The sequence below is a fragment of the Balaenoptera physalus genome (genome assembly GCF_965194825.1).
Source record: "Balaenoptera physalus genome assembly, chromosome: 6".
Classification (NCBI taxonomy): domain Eukaryota; kingdom Metazoa; phylum Chordata; class Mammalia; order Artiodactyla; family Balaenopteridae; genus Balaenoptera; species Balaenoptera physalus.
In genome coordinates, this window is record NC_138885.1 from 51,785,357 (window position 1) to 51,803,570 (window position 18,214).

General features: G+C 34.9%; 1 long non-coding RNA gene across 1 annotated transcript in view; it reads right to left on the minus strand.

Moving 5' to 3' along the window:
• Window positions 1–2,177: 2,177 nt before the first annotated feature.
• The window catches only part of LOC309662437, a 93,921-nt gene continuing 77,884 nt past the window's right edge, over window positions 2,178–18,214 (minus strand). Inside the window, exon 2 of the long non-coding RNA XR_014264680.1 lies at window positions 2,178–10,185. This is a non-coding gene — a long non-coding RNA (uncharacterized lncRNA). The remainder of the gene's footprint in view (window positions 10,186–18,214) is intronic.

Genomic DNA, 18,214 nt, shown 5'->3' on the forward strand with positions numbered 1-18,214 from the left:
AAATAAACTACTTTAAATATCTTAGAAACAATAAAAAACCCACATGATTTAGAATAGTAACAAGGGAAACGTAGTACTTGATGGACCCAATGATCTCAACTACTGCCCCAAATATTTCTCATAGTCAATACAACATTTAGGTAAGATTTTTATGTGAAAATCTTAATTCTTAGAAGTGAAATAAAATATGTCAGTGTCAAGGTAGAATAAGAAAATGTCTATTAAACAGCACTATGCATGCCAATAAATCATGGGGAATCTCTCTCTCCCTTACTCGCTCTCCCTAGTGGGATAAACATGGTTTGTCACATTCAGAGAATATTGTATACCGTAGGAATAATCAGAACATATTGTTAGCTCCAATTTTCCATCATTTATTTTTCAGTGCCAAGCAAAATAAACCTCACCACACAGTTTAGTCATGGGTAGAAAGAGAATTAGCCTTTTAATGGGAGCCGCTGTTTTAAAAAGTGGCTCTTAGAAGTAGAAGATGGAAGGAAACACTGCTCATATTAATGCACAATTGTTCATTGTGCTTACTAATGCTATATAGAAAAGCCTCTTTAAAAAGTTTTCATTACTACATATTTTGCATAATGCCCATATTAAAAATCAATGTACTATTTGCCTCTGAAAAATACTGCAGCTGATCTGGAAGTCCGTTTGAAAGAAAACTGAACTCAATAGACACAGACTGATTCTTCATCTATCTGACATGTCATGCCAACAAATGGGTTTTTTGTGCACTCTGTCAGGGTCTTAATCAGTGTCAAGACAGCCCCCAGCACCAACTCAGCTCTGAAAGCTCTTCTCACACTTAATCCTTCAACTTGTATATGTTGTAGAGACATTCAGATGAGGCATGATAATACACATGATTTACTTGGTTCTGTCAATTCTTGGATTTGTCACACATCAAAATTGCATAAAGCTCAATCTCTCCCCTATTACCACCTGAACTACTTAAAGAGTACGCTGCAAAGATAATAATTCTAATTGCCATGCAGAACTATTTATTGTAACTTGATGTTTGCATTTTTATAAAAAGAGGTTTCGATAAACCCATTAGTAAAACTCTGTAATAATTAGGTCCTCATGAATAGATGTTTGTGTATGGATGGTTTTCTTGCTTTTTGGCTACTAAATATATGGAATTAACACATGGTGTTATGTGAGTTAAGGTTGAATAAGTGTTTGCTTTATTGGAACCATGTAAAATTAAAGCTTTTTGGTGAATACATATATATGAACAAATTAATTTTTATTTAAAACTCAGCATATTGCCTATGTATTTCAGATTAAAATAATATTTTATAAGGGAAAACAGTTGCACAAAACTGAACCGTATACATTTATTAGTTTGAAGTATAGATTGACTTATGTCTCTCTAATACTGACCCAAGAACTTCATAGCTGGATTAAAATTGAGGATATATTTTTCTCTCCTTCTTCAGAGAGAAAGACAACCCTGGTGCAGAATGAACAAAGAAACCTTTCTTTGTTCAATGGAGAAGGGATGACAGAACAAATGAAAGGTTAATTCTATGGTATGAGAAGCTAAAACAATGTCTAAAATACTGCTAGAATTGATAGAAGAGTTCAATTATGTGACAGGATATGAATTAAATGTATATAAATAAAAAATTTTGATATGTTAAAATTAAGACCTTATAATTAAACTGATTATACTCAAATACTTTCTAGCTATTGCATCATGGATAAATTTGCTTAACCTCTGTGCTTCAGTTTCCTCATCTATAAAATGGAACTAACACTAGTAATTGCTTCCCAGAATTGGGAACTATCCAACTGTGTTAATATGTTCAGGAACTTAGTATGAACGGTGGACATGTGCATAAAAAGATGAAGACTATTGGGCTAGATAGACACTGTAAATAAAAGGCAAGTTAAATGCCAGAAATGAAAAGTACATTACCAGACATAATGTAAGTCTTAATCAGAGTATACAGTAAATTGCTAAACGTGATTCACAAACATCTAAACTGATGAAAATCAAAACAAATACAGCGAACATTTAATTATACTGGGATTTTAATATACCCCTTTGCATATTTCAACAAGAGAGAAATTTTACAAGGTTATTTGCTTTCTAAGAAGTGTTCCCTCTTCCAAACTTCTGATTCAAATGCCAGGTATTTAAACTCCTCTTTCCTGTGTATTGTACCCAGAGTTGCTCTGCCAACTTCTGAACATTACTTGCCTTTTGTCTTCTGAAAAGTATATAACCATAGCCAGCTTTGCAGGTCATACCAGATGGGAAGTCAGGCGAGCCTTTGTTTGACATCCAGTTTGTCTGGCATCTGACATTAGCATTGCTAACTACCTAATTGCTAAGTGCTACCAATTCAGATATTGTACATCATTCATGGACTCTGGCAACCATTTTATTTTTAAAGGAAAACAAGAAGAAGTATTTTTTAGAGTATCAGGTATAATGAAACATACATTTGGCTGTATAAATGAACTGATTTCAGATATATACACACAAATATGCATGTATACATATAGATATATATGTTAGCAAGTAAATGATAGGAAATAAAAGTTGTTAAATATTGAAATAGTTTAATAAAGATATTGGATTCATTTTTAGATGTTTTAAATTTAAATTTGTTGATACTTAAGCTGGATTTGTTCAAATTTGCCTGAAGAAAAGGGTTAGGTTTAGATTTATTCTCAAAGAAAGGCATCTAACACTATAATAGTGAAGAAATGCTATACACAGAGGGAAGTCACAGAGGAAAGGGAAGACTACAGTCTAACATTACAGAATAAAAAATAAAAGGGAAAGATTTAAATATATGTAATATACCCAATGAGATTTATTTGTCTAAAATCCTTCTATATATATGGACCTGTGTGTTCCCTAAGTAACTCTCAAGGTGTAAGTTTAAGGATAAAAGCATGTACAGTAGAGCTTGCTGAACAGGTTCTGTGGAGACTGGTGAAACATGATTGACAAGCAGTGACAGGCCATAGCTTAGGGGAAGAGACTGGTCTGCATAGAGTGAGTGTGAATGTGGAGGCCTGCAAGAGACTTTACTTGATTGGATCACACATGAGTGAGTATTTCTGAAAGATGAAGACAGTACAATCAGGAAAAGTTCAGTTTGAAGATTGGAATAAAGTCTTTGAAACTAGAAGCTTTCTGTTTTGAATTATAGAGACAAAGTATGAGATCTAAACACAGTGCCCCTTGTTTCATTAAAGAGAAAGCAAGAAAGAGGAAGGGAGGGAGGGAGGGAAGAAACGGAAGAAAGAAAGTAGTAAAAGTGGTCAACTCCATGACTTGGGAGTAGACTGGGACATGTGCTCTACCATGTGTAATTTTCCTCAACCTTGGAGCACTCTTGGGGCCATATAAAGTTTAGGTTTAATCTGACCTACAGGTAAAGGGATGAACTAGATACCCTTATACGCTTTCAATATCCTTTCCAACCCTGGGTTAGCTTCTGTTTGTGCTATTCTTAAGGAAAATCATGGCTGGTGGAAGGAGGGTATAGACATTCCAATAACTACATACTTTGAGATCTTGACTTTTCCATTTTTAGTTACATTAGAACGCCTCTAAGGAATAGAATTAATTTTTCTGAAATAGCTACTCGCTCGTACAAATAACTCACGTGGCTTAGGGCACTAGTCAATTGCAACTTCATTGTCAATGTACTTCCCAGTGAATGTGTGTGTTTTCTTTTGAAAACATTGCCCTGTGTTCTCAGAGGCATATTTGGGCAAAGGCAAATGTCATAACCCAAAGGTCTCCAACAAAAGTATACACTGCTTAGAGACGCTGCCATTGAAGAAATATGGCACCGTGGACTGCCAAGAAAATATTCAGCATCCAAGTCTGAGTGAGGATTGTTTTATTTCATAGTGTATGAAACAAGCCTGTCAGAAACCTTTCAGTGCATGCATACATTTCACTATGAAACCAAATTCTCATGCCTTTCTGCTACCACTTCCTTCCGGGGGAAAAAAAACCAGAAGAAATAACTAACTAATAGAATAAGATAGTAACTCTAAATCTTGCACAAAATGAATCTTATTCATTCATTATTCAACAATTATTTATGGAGAAAATAAATGCTGTATTAGGTTCTATGAAACTGCAAAGAATTTTAAGACCCAGAAATTGGAATATAGGTTAAGATATAAGACACACAGGGAAATTTGGAAAGCAAATGGAACCAGAAATCCTTTTATTATATAGGCTTTATTTTTTACATCATTGCTAAATTTTTACAAAGAAATGGGCAAGATTTTTACAAGTGTTTATTAGCTTATTTAATATTAGCAGATATAACAAAGACCACCCCCCGAGACTGACCTCTCTGTGGCTCAAAAAAATAAAAGTCTACTTTTCATTGACTTCACAGTTCCATGCAGGTCAGGCAGCTCTGATTGATAGGCTTTGCTAAAATAATAGATATGGATAATAAAATACTGCATCAGCTCTCACTTAAGCATAGTCACTTGGCAAAATTCTAACCATTACTACATCTACTTCTGTGCCCCTTAATATTTCTGTGCACTCTTACTGCATTTCTTTGATCTGTTGACTTTTCCACGTGATTATTTCAAACCTCCTTTTCTCTCCTCAAATCTGTACGTACTACCTTTTCACCTATCCTCATCCTCAGCTGATGACCCAGTTCTTATTTGAGCAAGGAAATTTAAGCAATCAGAAGACAATTTCTACCAACTTCCAACACCACAATTACCCACCAATGGCATCTGTACACTTATAGGCTGTCCTCCTCCCCTTACTATGGGTGAACTGTCCATGTTCCTATCTAAGGCCAGTCCCTTAATTCTGCACTGGATCGTCTCTACTACTAAAAGATACCACCTCAGTGATTCTTCCCTTTCTCTTCTTTTTCATTTATTTTCTACCCTCTACTGGATACTGTTTATCAGAAGTATGATTTTATTCCCTTCATCTTAAAAAAGAAATTCTCCTGACTCCAATTATGTCATCTCTTACCCCATTTCTTTGCTTCCCTTAATACAGAAAGTCCTCACATCAGTGTGCACACTCACTATCTCCAGTTCTTCTCTTCCTGTTTTTGCTTAAACCCACTCTAATCAAGTCTGGTTTACATCTCAAACCATTATTAATGGTTAATCTAATGGTCAATTCTCTGACCTCGTCTTACTCGGTCGGCAACATTGAACAGTTAGTCACACTTTCATTTTGCCTTTTTAAAAAAAATTGAAGTATATAGTTGATTTACAATATTATATTAATTTCTGCTATACAGCAAAAGTGATTCAGTTCTATATATATATATATATATATATATGTACATTTTTTTATATTCTTTTCCATCATGGTTTATCTCAGGATATTGAATGTAGTTCCCTGTGTTATACAGAAGGATCTTGTTGTTCATCCTTTCTATATGCAGCCACTCTCATTTCGAAATACTTTTTTTCAAACATTTTCCTGGACAGTAAGATCATGTTGCTACTCTGCCCAAATCCTGTCAGTAGTTCCCATTTCCCTCAGAGTGAAAGCCGAATTCTTACAACGCCAGTATGCTAGACAGCTCATACTAGGTCTTTTTGTTTCACCATAAAATATGCATATCATTATTTTTATTCTCCTAATGCACTTCAACACTGTTCTTCTTGACTTTCCTATTTCTATCAATTTTTTTGTCTCTAAAGTTCTTTCTACTTTGTACTCCATACACACATTTACCCAGTCTTACTGGATTTTGTTCGCAATGTCTTTTTAAGCACAAAAATATCCTTATCGTGTTTTCCCTAAAAAGTATGAGTGAGCCTTGGTAGAATTCTTCCTTACTCCAGCAGTCGTCAGCTTTTAAATTAACTCTTTTATCTCCATGTGAATTATCTATATAATTTTTTTTCTCTGTATTAGTGCAGACATCATGACCTCTTAAAGCAAGATAGAAATGTCCTTCTCCTTAAGGAAAAACAGCCACACAAATGAATTTGACTTGTAAACAAATGATTCCACTTTTGTTTAATAAGTGCTGAGGAAACATCAGAGGTTACTCAGGAGCATAGGGGAAAGAATGAATCCCTGGGCTGGACCGGGGAGGGAGGAGCCGAGGCGTGCTTCCCTTGGGGAGGGAGGTTGAAAGCGATTCCTGAAAGATGAGGAGAAGCGTGTCAGTGATGGCTGAATCCGTAGGCGTGGTTGAGGTCTCCAAAGGATCAAATTTGTGTTAAATGAAGATCTAGAGTTAAGAACTGAATTTCTGTCGTGTGAAACTGGTCAAAGATTCCTGGGTTTGGAAGATTACTCTTATTTATTGAAACTGCAATGATATTTAAACAGTTTTTGTGAAAACCCTTGAAAACAACAAGGAGTAGTAAATATATTTTGGCAATTAGGATTATGAAAATATCTAGACTATGATATTATAACTGAATTTAGGTAGAGAGGTTGCAGAACTAATTTAGTCTTATCTGAACATAGCTATGAAATGTCAGAGTTTCAGGAATATCGATTTTATACCGTGTGCTATAAAAAGAGGATAACTCATGACATGATAAGGAGTAGCATCTCCTGTTGAAATCTACTGTTTCCTTATGATCAGTTCAACACATATTTTAAAGTACATTATGCAATAAATTAAAAATAATGATTTTGAGACAAATTAAGCCGTAACAGTCTGAAATCAGTTTGCCCACACAGTTAGTATGTTGATTAATGTCCTGTTAGGCCTGAGACACTCATTTTTATCTCATTATTCAACCCAGTGTTTTCCCACAGCTATTGAATAAAAATGTAATTATTGCTCTAAATTATGTTATTATTAACTTTCACATGGCATTTCTTGATAAACAGCAGCACAAAATAAAGGGCCACAAGGAACAAGAAAGAATAAAAACCACCTAAGTATGTGGAACCCTTTACTATTCTCAATAGTGGAAAGAAGAGAGGGTAGTGTTTTTCCCTACAGAATTACGATCTAGAGAGTATCATATTAAGGGTTTTAAATATTGATGTCGCAGAGCCTGCATTTGTCAAATAAAATGCAGTTGACAATAATGCCAAATATTGAATTTTGTTCTAAAAATCTGTGAATATAGGCAAAGGCATCTGCCCATACTTACGGATTCTTGACAGAGTGATCAACACAAAGGTCATTCACCCCAATATTGCCATATTTTCTTCTAATATCTGAAGTTTCAAAAGGAACATTTTTTGGTGACCTTTACCTGAAACAAACACGACTTCGGAAACAGAGCTCTGGGATCAGATCTGCACCTGTGTACTTAAATGGAATACTTTCTTCTTATATCTTGTCAGAGACATTATACAATGCAGAATCACAAAGCATTTTGGAATTCTCTAAAGATAATGTATCAATCATCTGCTTGAGTTTTATAACTAAGATGGACCTTTTCAGAGTTACGCTTTTGACATTGTTATGCAAAATGGCATTTTCATGCATTAATCCCCACAAGAGCACTGAGTGCTACCCAGTAATGTTATCACATTCAATAAAAGAGACTGCACCAGAGTTTGATGGCTGCAGTTTCTTTAGCTTGATTATTAAAAAGGATAAAGTGTTAAAGCATCTCCATTTATATAGAAATACCTGTATTTTAGGCCATCCTAACAATATGCCAAGAAGCTGATAATCTGATAAATAAGCATCAGTGCTGAAATTCCATAGCAGGTGAGGCTCCAGGCCAGAAGGACAGCAGGCTTCAAACGAGAAAAAGACTCAATCTTTGCTGAGTCAGCGTCCAGAGACTCAGCAAAGCACCATCGACAGCAATGCCAAAGACCTACAATAAGGTCAGCAAAACTGGGGTAGAACTCGAGTCACAGAAGGGTTATTTTATATTATGTTAATTTAACACAAGGCTCAGAGAAGTTATGTAAGTTGGCCAGTTGGCCAAGATCATGCAACTAGTTGGTGGTAGAGTCTCCTCAAAAGACTGTGTGTGTAGAAAGATAGGAACATCAGGCATAGGGAGCAACATTCTGCACTAGAGGCCTGCTACAGCAATCAGAACTTAATGATAGGAAAAAGATTCAGGACTAGGTAGATAACAGAAGAAATAGTATGAGAGATCAAAATAAATATAATTCTGTGGTTAGGGTAACCATAAGCCATGCCCTGGGCCTTATGTTCTGGCATAGTTACTAATAGCCATCATTTTATTCTCAAAATTTTCCTGAGTTGGACTGTGAACTGTACAGTTACCCTAGCTGTAGTGGAAATAGCATGGAAGCTGGAGTATGAGTTCTGCCTCAAGCGATAGTTATTCGATCTTGTCTAAGAAAAACAAACTCCATGCTATACAGTGATAATAGGAATTGAGGTTGGGCTCCATGATCAGGGACCCCACGGCATCTAAGGTGTCCTTCCCTCCCTCAACTCTACTGAAAGAGTTCTAAAAGGAGTCCTTCATGCAGCAACAGCACTGTTGATCTGTGCCTTAATATCTGGTCTCCTCACAGGTGATCTTTTGTTTCCTAGCCATGCTTCCTCCTAAACCCTTTTGAGCCCAAGGGTCAAGGATGGTCTCTCAGATCCTAACACCAGCTTCCTTTTCCATTCCTGCTTACATATGACCACTGACTCCCTGACCCTTGGCTTGAGACCCAGCTGATCCCCACCTTTGTACCACCCATTTTAAAGTTAGCGCTCTGCCTATATGCTCTGTCAACATCTCCTTCTCGACACTGTTTCTTCTTTGTAACATGAAATAAACCGCTGGTATTTTTGTTCATATGGTGACTTTTGAAAATTAGTTTTGAGGCAACTTAAGCAGATCCCAACAAGGAAGAATAATGTGAAAGAAAGAGAGCAGTCATGAAGGAACCTGGGCTAAGGTCCTGACCCTGTCACCAAGCCAGTGCATGATGTTTCAGAGTTTACAAACCCTCTGTTCCCCAAATGAGAGAGCTGAGCTAGACTATAATTTCTTAAATATGATAAGTGTATATCGCTTTTACTTCTATAGTCACAGTGTATCACTGGGAGGTATTACCTGCTATCCCCCCAAAAATGGGACTGAACCCCACAGGAAATTTAAATGTCACAGGAGAAAAAAATACACAATTAGGGTGAAGCATATTTTCCTAAAGTAGTTCTATCTACACACTCTCGTGGGATTTCACAGCAAGGAAATTAAACTTTGCTTCTCCCTGTTAGAATAAACTTACTGGATAATGAGACAGGATGTGTCATATCAATAACATGCTTTATACTTCATCATTAGATCTCACCAAGATTAAGGACATAGAAAACATCCTTGCTCTGAGGTTCTCAATGTATCTTTGGTAACTTTGTTTTATTCCATTTCTGCCCATCTGTGTTATTCGTAACACTCAACTTTCCACAACTAGATAGACTAAAGTATAAATTCTTTAAAAAATTATTTTCAAGATTTAAAGTTTGAAGAAATAAATCAACTTATATTCTTCAGCTAGGGCAAAGTAGTCTTCAGAGCCTCTTGGGTAATTTCCCCACCTCTAAAAAGTTGAAGAGAACTACAGGTATTACCCAATCAAGGAAGAAAGTCTTTCTGAAAGCATATTGTCCTGTTATCTGTCCAATCTTTGAATAAAATTAATTCTACTATGTGATAGGGAAAAGAAAACTGAAAATTAAGGTTTTAAAAAATGAAGTGATATATAAAGAAATATTTTATCACTTTAATTTTAGATTACTTAAGAATTTCCCTATGCTCACATAATCGAAATAAACACAGAGCTTACATTTCTTTTGATGCCTATTATGTTTGAAATTAGTCCAGTTTTAATGTTACATATCCTTAAAATTAATATACAAGCTGCTGAAACATGTGAACAGTGCTGGGATAGAACTGAATTATCTGAAGTCCATTATTGGAAGAGTAGTCTTTTGGCCTGCTCTTTTTTATTCACCTGGAGTTGTCATGTAGTTAAATACCAATCTCACTTATTACATACAATTTGACTTAATACTTGGGCTTTTTGCATGTACTAAAAAGCCTTATCTCTTGTTTGTGTCAGGACTGTGGACATAAGTGTCAAGAAAAAGAGACTCTTTTCTTTTGAAGTGTGCTTCTGATCAGAAGCATCTTGATCAACTTAAGGGTAATTATCTTCACATTGATATTTGAACTCCAGTCCTAAGAACTTCAGGAAGAGTTAGATTTCACTTTCATTCTTCAATTGTCCAAGACCTGGAAGGAGATTCCCAAAGACCTGCTCAGTCATGCTGCAAAAAGATAATTCCAGAACACTTCAGTCTGCTTTAAAAATATCAAATTCATTCTCAAATGAAAATTTTCATTTGAGGAAATCTAAAGAATAAAGTACAGACTTGAAAGTAGTGAAACAACAGAAATGATAATACTCATTTGACTGCTTACATTTTTGCATTTTATTGCCAGATTGCTTTATAACCACATCTGTTTTATTTAAAGGATTTCCATACATATGGTCAAATTTCTTGCTTTCTCTCCAAATGTACATTTCCAGGTGACCTGAGCAGGAGTTTACAAACATAGCTACACATCAGAATCCATGAAAGACTTTTAAAATAGATTTTAGAGGCCCAGCCCATATTTACAGATTCAAGCATTTGCAGACCACTCTCTAGAATATCTCTAATGGGATATTCTTATACTTGAATGCATATAAAAACTGAATCATCTTTTTCACACCTAATTATAATTCTCTTTATATTATCCTATCTTATCAAAGATACCATTGATCCCTAGGTTTGGAAAATTCATTATATTGGTACCCATCTTTTTCTCATCTGTTTCTAACTGATCTCAAAATCTAAATCATTATCACTTATTGAATGTTTTATCTTTCTACAGTCATAAGTAGTCTGCTCCTGTTTCAAACAAACCAAAAACCAAACTAACCAAACAAAATATTACATAAGATCCATAGTGACAGTGAATCCCAAGAGTCTGGTCAGAAATTAGAAGAAACATGGGAAATTCCGTTGAGTAGCTATGGAGATCTAGCTCAAAGCAGCAAGGCTATCTTTAATATCTCAAATAGGTGCCTGGGAGCAGCCAGACACCTGTCACAGTTTCTTCACACATATGCACACATGTGTGCACAATCAAAGATGGCACAAAGTTCTCCAGCCCTTGGCCTTAGCTCCATCTTTGTGTTCCCATACTTAGATGCATCACTGAGGTAGCAACAAGCATTTAAATGTGAACTGTAAATGGTTTTCAATATTATTTAAGGAAAGAGGGAGGAGATCCAGGAGAAAGCCATTCTCCCTATTTCTGGATAAAAATCTTACTATTTGTGGCTAAATAAGTATGGATAAGTTAAAAAACAACAAGCAAACAAGAAATAGGGTTCTTCAACTGGTTCTTTGTATAGTAAAAAGTGTCCATTGAATCCATAAATTGGAAGACCAAAACACTTAAATATTATTTCTTCATGAAACAGTAAGTTTCATACCATGGCTACTTTTAAATCTCCATAAAAACAATAGAAATTAATTTCTTTGAACAAGAATTGCATGGTGAAATAACACATGGAAGTGAAGAGGAAACTAGATGAGAAATATTAAACAGAAATACAGAGAGTTAAAGAGATGAGTAAGGAATATTATAAAACAAAACAGGCAGCTGCATTTTTTTTTTTAATTTATTTAATTTTTGGCTGCATTGGGTCTTTGTTGCTGCACACGGGCTTTCTCTAGTTGCGGCGAGCAGGGGCTACTTTTTGTTGTGGTGCGCGGGCTTCTCATTGCGGTGGCTTCTCTTGTTGCGGAGCACGGGCTCTAGGTGCATGGGCTTCAGTAGTTGAAGCATGCGGGCTCAGTAGTTGTGGCTTGTGGGCTCTAGAGCCCAGGCTCAGTAGTTGTGGCACACAGGCTTAGTTGCTCCATGGCATATGGGATCGTCCCAGACCAGGGCTCGAACCCATGTCTCCTGCATTGGCAGGCGGATTCTTAACCACTGCGCCACCAGGGAAGTCCCTAACCAAATATATTATAACTTAAAAGGAATTTAAACCAACGGTCAAAGAACTACTCCCAAGAAAGGAACTTGACTGAGAAAGCTTAAATACATTCATCATACATTCAACAATAGGTTAATTACTAGATTTTTAAACAATTTCCTGCACATGTACTAAAAAAAAAAAGAAAGGTTTACCAAGTTATTCTATAAAGTCAGTATAATTCTGAATTTAATACAAGAAATATAACATGCAAAAATGTCAAATGCAGACCATTCTTACTTATAAATATTAGCAAAAATCTAAATATTTACAAAACAAATTCATCAGTATACTATCCATTGGATATGTAAAATTTATTCTCAGGATGATAGGATGGATCAATGTTAAAAAAATCAATACTTCCTCATATTAAGGGGTCAATATGAAAAATACTTATTGTTAACTACACATATACCACAAATATAGTGGACAAAAATACAATCACTATTGATTAAAAAAAATAACTTTATAAAACAAGAGTAGAAGAATGAAGAAAATCACAACCTATCTCTATCTAAAAGGCAGCATCATGCCTTAAAAAAACATTTGTGGGGAAGACATACATGATTAGCACCACTATTATTTAACATCATCCTAGAATTGTTATCTGATGCAATTAGTCAAGACCACAAAATTAGAGATATAAATATTAAAAATATTGCTATGTTATGATTTTTTACTCATATGATGGTCTATACAGAAAATCAGTTAATTAAGATGGCAAACTGTATAAAGCAAAAGCAAGCAGTAAAACATAATTACATTAAAAATATGTTCTCGGACTTCCCTGGTGGCACAGTGGTTAAGAGTCCACCTGCCAATGCAGGGGACATGGGTTCGAGCCCTGGCCAGGGAAGATCCCACATGCGGTGAAGCAACTAAGCCCGTGCGCCACAACTACTGAGCCTGTGTGCCACAACTACTGAAGCCTGAGCGCCTAGAGCCCGTGCTCCGCAACAAGAGAAGCCACCGCAATGAGAAGCCTGCGCATGGCAATGAAGAGCAGCCCCCTCTCGTGGCAACTAGAGAAAGCCCGTGCACAGCAACAAAGACCCAACACAGCCAAAAAATAAATAAATTAATTAACTAAAACAAATACATGTTCTCAATCAAAATACTTATGGTGCTGGTAGGGGGTGTGGGTAACGACAAAATTATTTTATAAAGGAACTATTAAAACACACTTTGAAATTTGCCAGAAAATGTATTAGCAAGAAGAGTGATGTTGGGGGACTTGCTCTGCTAGATGTGAAAAGAAATCTGACAAATATGTCAAAATGTATATACAAGAATGATTATCTCAGTCTTACTAGTAATGATTAGAAATGAAAATAATTAAGAATTCATGAAATAAATCTTGAGACTCTATCTATGGGATATTCTATGGCCACTAAAATAGTCCATAGCTTTTGAATGGAAAAGATGTCTACTTTTTACTACTAGGTTTACAAAGTAAGTATATTCCAGTCTGATTACTTTTTTGTAAAGATAAAATCAGCATATACGTATTTTTACATGTCTGAAAGAGTAAGTGTGATGAGGATAATGGACATGCTTTATTTTCTTTTTTATAGTTTCAGGTACCCTTATACTAAGATCTTTTTAGTCTTATAACCTTAAAAACAATATTGGTATTGAAATGAGGGTAATGAAAAAGTAATTTATCTGTTCCTCCTTTCTCCAGCTCATTTTAAAATTCTCTTCAACATATTTCAAAAGTTCCTCTCCAGCATTTCTTTTTTTCTCCAGCTCTGTGGAGCTGTAATTGACATATAACACTGTGTAAGTTTAAGGTGTGCAAAGTGTTGATTTGATACACATTATCTTGCAACAGGATTAACATTGTAACGTTAGCTAACACCTCCATCACACCACATAATTACCATTTCTTTATTGTGGTGAGAATATTTAAGATTATCTTTTTTTTTTTTAAAAGCTGCTCCTGGAGCAATATGTCCAAGAAAGAGGAAGAAAAGATTGTCCATGTACAGTTGAAAAATGATTAAACCAAATCAGTCATAAATTTAAAAGAGTTAAAACCCTCTTAATGAGGCATAGTAATACCTGAATTACCACTGGTTCCCTAAAACCAGAACCAAATTGAAATAAAAACAAGACTCATCCCATTAACAATATATATTTCACTCCCAAAGGTTTGATTGAAATATTGTTGCAATGCTGAATTCATCTGAAAAATTAATATTCAGAATGATATGTCAACAAGCAGGCATATTTTGAAAAACCATCTAAAAGATCAAAAGAAAAATTTATTAAAATCACAAGTCTAAAAGAATGTTGATTGAAATGTTCAAAGTTCTTAAAGTAGATATTGTTTATATTCTGATTATAAAAGTAATATACTGTTGAAATTTGGAAAATAGAAAAAAGTTTGAAGATGAAAAAGACTTTCATAATCTCACTGTTTTAATTGCTATTAATATAGTAAAAAATAATATAATATCTTTGTATGATGACAAAGGTGGTCAAAAGATATATACTTCCAGTTATAAGATATAAACAAGTACTAGGGATGTGATGTGCAACATGATAAATATAATTAACACTGATCTATGTTATATATGAAAGTTGATAAGAGAGTAAATCTAAGAGTTCTCATCACAAGGAAAAAATATTTTTTCTTCTTTTTCTGTTATTTTGTATCTATAAGAGATGATAAATGTTCACTAAACTTATTGTGGTCATCATTTTATGATGTATGTAAGTCAGATTGCACTGTACACCTTAAACTTATACAGTGCTGGATTCAATTATATCTCAATAAAAGTAGAAGAAAAAAATGTCAATTTTCCGCAAATGAAATTAATTACATTTTAATTGGTTTCTTATCGAATTTATTTAGAACTTTACTAAACCAATGCAGATTAAAACAAGATGCTATTTTACATCCAGGAAATTTGAAAAATTAAAAGATTTTGTAATATGTAGTCTTGACAAAGGTGTGAGGAAATAAATACCTACTGGTAGGAGTGTAAAAAAATTTTTTTGGTGTTTTTCCTTCAGTCCTTTTTCATTTTGGAAATATTTTTCCCCCAAATTGAAATCATACTCTGCACATTGTTTGCATCTTTTTTTTTTTTTACATAATGTTATATTATAAACATATCCCCAAGTCACAAAGAGTTCTTCAAACACATTGTGTTTTTTGTTTCATATTATTCCATTTTATGCATGCATGTTAATACATCTAAACATTTCCATAAAGTTGGACATTTGGGCTGTTTCTACTTTTTCAGTATTAAAAGTAATACTTCAATAAACATTCAAAACATATATACATATTTTTTGTATACATTTCTAATCTTCTCCTTAGGAAAAATTCCTGGAAGTGAAATTTCACAGTAAAATAAGACATTTCATAGATTCTGGATATAACTTCTTTCCAGAAAGTTTGTACTGATATACACTCTCGCTAGGTACAAGTATGCCTGACAAAAACACTGGGAATTTAGTTTCTTTTTTAAAAATAGATTTCACTTCATACCAAAAGTATAGCATCCATAAGATTTTCTGTAGGGTTGTTCATTTCACAATAAAGGGAATTTTCATAAGGGAAAGACCAAGGAATTTCTATTTCTCCCCCCCAAACAAGTAATTTCGGTTTCCCTTTGAGGTAGTCCATCCTTACTATTTCTCAGATGTCAGTTTTCCCTTTTTATTGGTTTTCTCTTGCTCTGGAAATCTCTTCCAAAGTGGTTACATGACCTCTGAACTAATTGTCATCTTTTATATATGATTCACTATTTCTTACCATCAGACACTATATCTGTACTATGTATATCTAAACCCTTGTGTTTCTTACCAAAGAAAGCATCTTGACATGATAGAAAGAACATGAATTCTGCCTTGAGAAAAGAGTCCCAGTCCCTCCTTTTGCACAATGAGGCTAAATTTTAGGAAGGTGAGCTTCCATAATTCAAGGATTGTTGTGAAGATCACAAAATGATGAGAAGGTACCTAGAAACTAATATTAATTAGCTACTGAACACTGTCTTTATGTTTATGAGTAAAAGAGCTAGAAATACTAGGTATCATTTAGAACTAAAATAATCCCCACCTATTGCATAGGTAAACTGAAAATTAAAATGTGTTGTACTTTGAAGGTGACAACAGCAATAACTCAAAATTCAAAATTCCTTCACTTATGTTTTTTAAAGGAATCTCTAGGAGAACAACACAAATTAAGATACTTTAACAAGCTAGAAATTATTACTGAATCATGTACACTATTCCTGTAAAGGGGGTTGCCTGATTTCCTTTTTTTTTTTTGGTGGGGGGATTGCCTGATTTTCTTTTAAGTGATATACCAGACCTTCATTGGAACTGACTTTCTTTAAAAAGAAGGCTGTGCCTATCAAATTGCTTCTAATATGACATAGGCATGTAAAAAGACACGTTTCTATATTCCACTCCAAATTCTTCTTGTCGCCTCTAAAAAGTTAGGGGATATAGGGCTTACAATTTTTCTGTGGTGATTGGAAGCCTGGAATGAAAGAGCTATTTTCTGAGCCATACACACTGTTAAAATTCAGTAGATTTCATCAACAATGATATTCTTAATGAATTTTAAGGGGAAAGAAAGGGATTGTGAATAATTTTGATACCATCTTGTCTTTCACCAGTTGCTGCTAATCTTTTGAAAGCTTTTCTATTTTTGACCTACATTCATACAGACCCTGCTGTTTGACAAAGACTGTTTTCAAGTCTGATTGACAAGAGCATTGCAGGGACTCCAAGACTTGGAGATATTTCTCCTAGAAATATAAAATTCCCTTTGGATAATTAACCACTGCCACAGGAAACTTGAAGTACCTAGAAATCTGACTTTCCAGGACAACATCACTCTACTGGAAGCACTGAGGAAACAAAGCCCTTCTCCCAGCATGCTCTTCACTGAAAACTGAAGTCAGTAGCCTGTGGGGAAGAATCAATGGATCGGTGGGACACCAGACAGCTAAGACAAACACTGGGAAACAAGATGCAATTACTGTATGTCTAAACTAACCTCGGGCAACAAGATAGTGATGTTTGAATGAACCCTGCAAACAATTTTTCTCACAAGTTTCAATTGTAAAATGGTGGACTTATGACCCGAATATTTGGTTGCTTAAGATTCCTGCTTTATGATTCTATTTCTGACTAACTGTCCTCTAATTCCTTTCTCATCTCTCTTATGTGCAAGGTCCACCTTAAGTGTTACCTTTTTTCTCAATGACTGCCTTCTCTGAATTCTCATTTTTGAATACCATTTAAATATGAATGGGATACTTCATCCTACTCAAATATCGTCATAATTATTTGGAGACACCAATAGATTATGTTATCACCAGACAATAGACAAATGAATGTTTAGTAAATCACATACCTAGGATTCTATACCATTGAGGATAAGAATGAAACTTTGAGACTGATATTCCTTATTTCATGACCCACATTACAAATGTTCCCTGGCTTCTCTCCGTAGGTTTCCAAGGAGATGTCTTATGTGGGATGGCTCTGGTTAACAAGATTCTTCCTTTACACCAGAGAAATTCCTCTTTTATCGTTTAAAGATAGGGTTTTAAGTGAGATTTCTTTTGAAATGAATCTTCTGCTCCAAACAAAACAAAACAAAACAAAGCAAAACAAACAAAAACCTCCAGAAGCAATGGACTATATATACCTCTTTTAGTAGTTTCAACTGATATTTATTTCTATATTCCTATTCAATAGATGGGTAGTGCTATTTTTAAATTTTCAGTTTTAACTATTTTACCATTCAGGGTCCAATCAGGAGACAGAAATCACAACAATCGTTTCACCAAAGAAAATTAAATATAAAGAATCGTTAACCAGGTATAAAGAATTTTTAGCTAGGTAACTACAAAGGCAAAAAGGAAAACCAAGTTATCAAAGAGGTAGCGACTAAAAGAAGCAGCTACCAGCCCTAGGTCTGTGGGAGCAAAGAGAAGGGGTTGGAATTGTTAGAAGTTTGGAAGAGGGACTCCAAAGTGCTGGCACTCCAATCTCAGAGGAAGAGGTGCCAGCCTACTAGTGGGTCCCTGCGATATGACTGGTTCTGTAAGTCAGGCTAAAACTACAAACTGTATTCAACTGGAGTGATATGCTGTTGCTGAGGTTAAGAATATTATAATATTATTTATTGTCTTCCCGCTATGTAAGAGGAAGGTTTAGTTCTCTTACATTCTCCACCCCTCCGTCCCTCTGTCTACT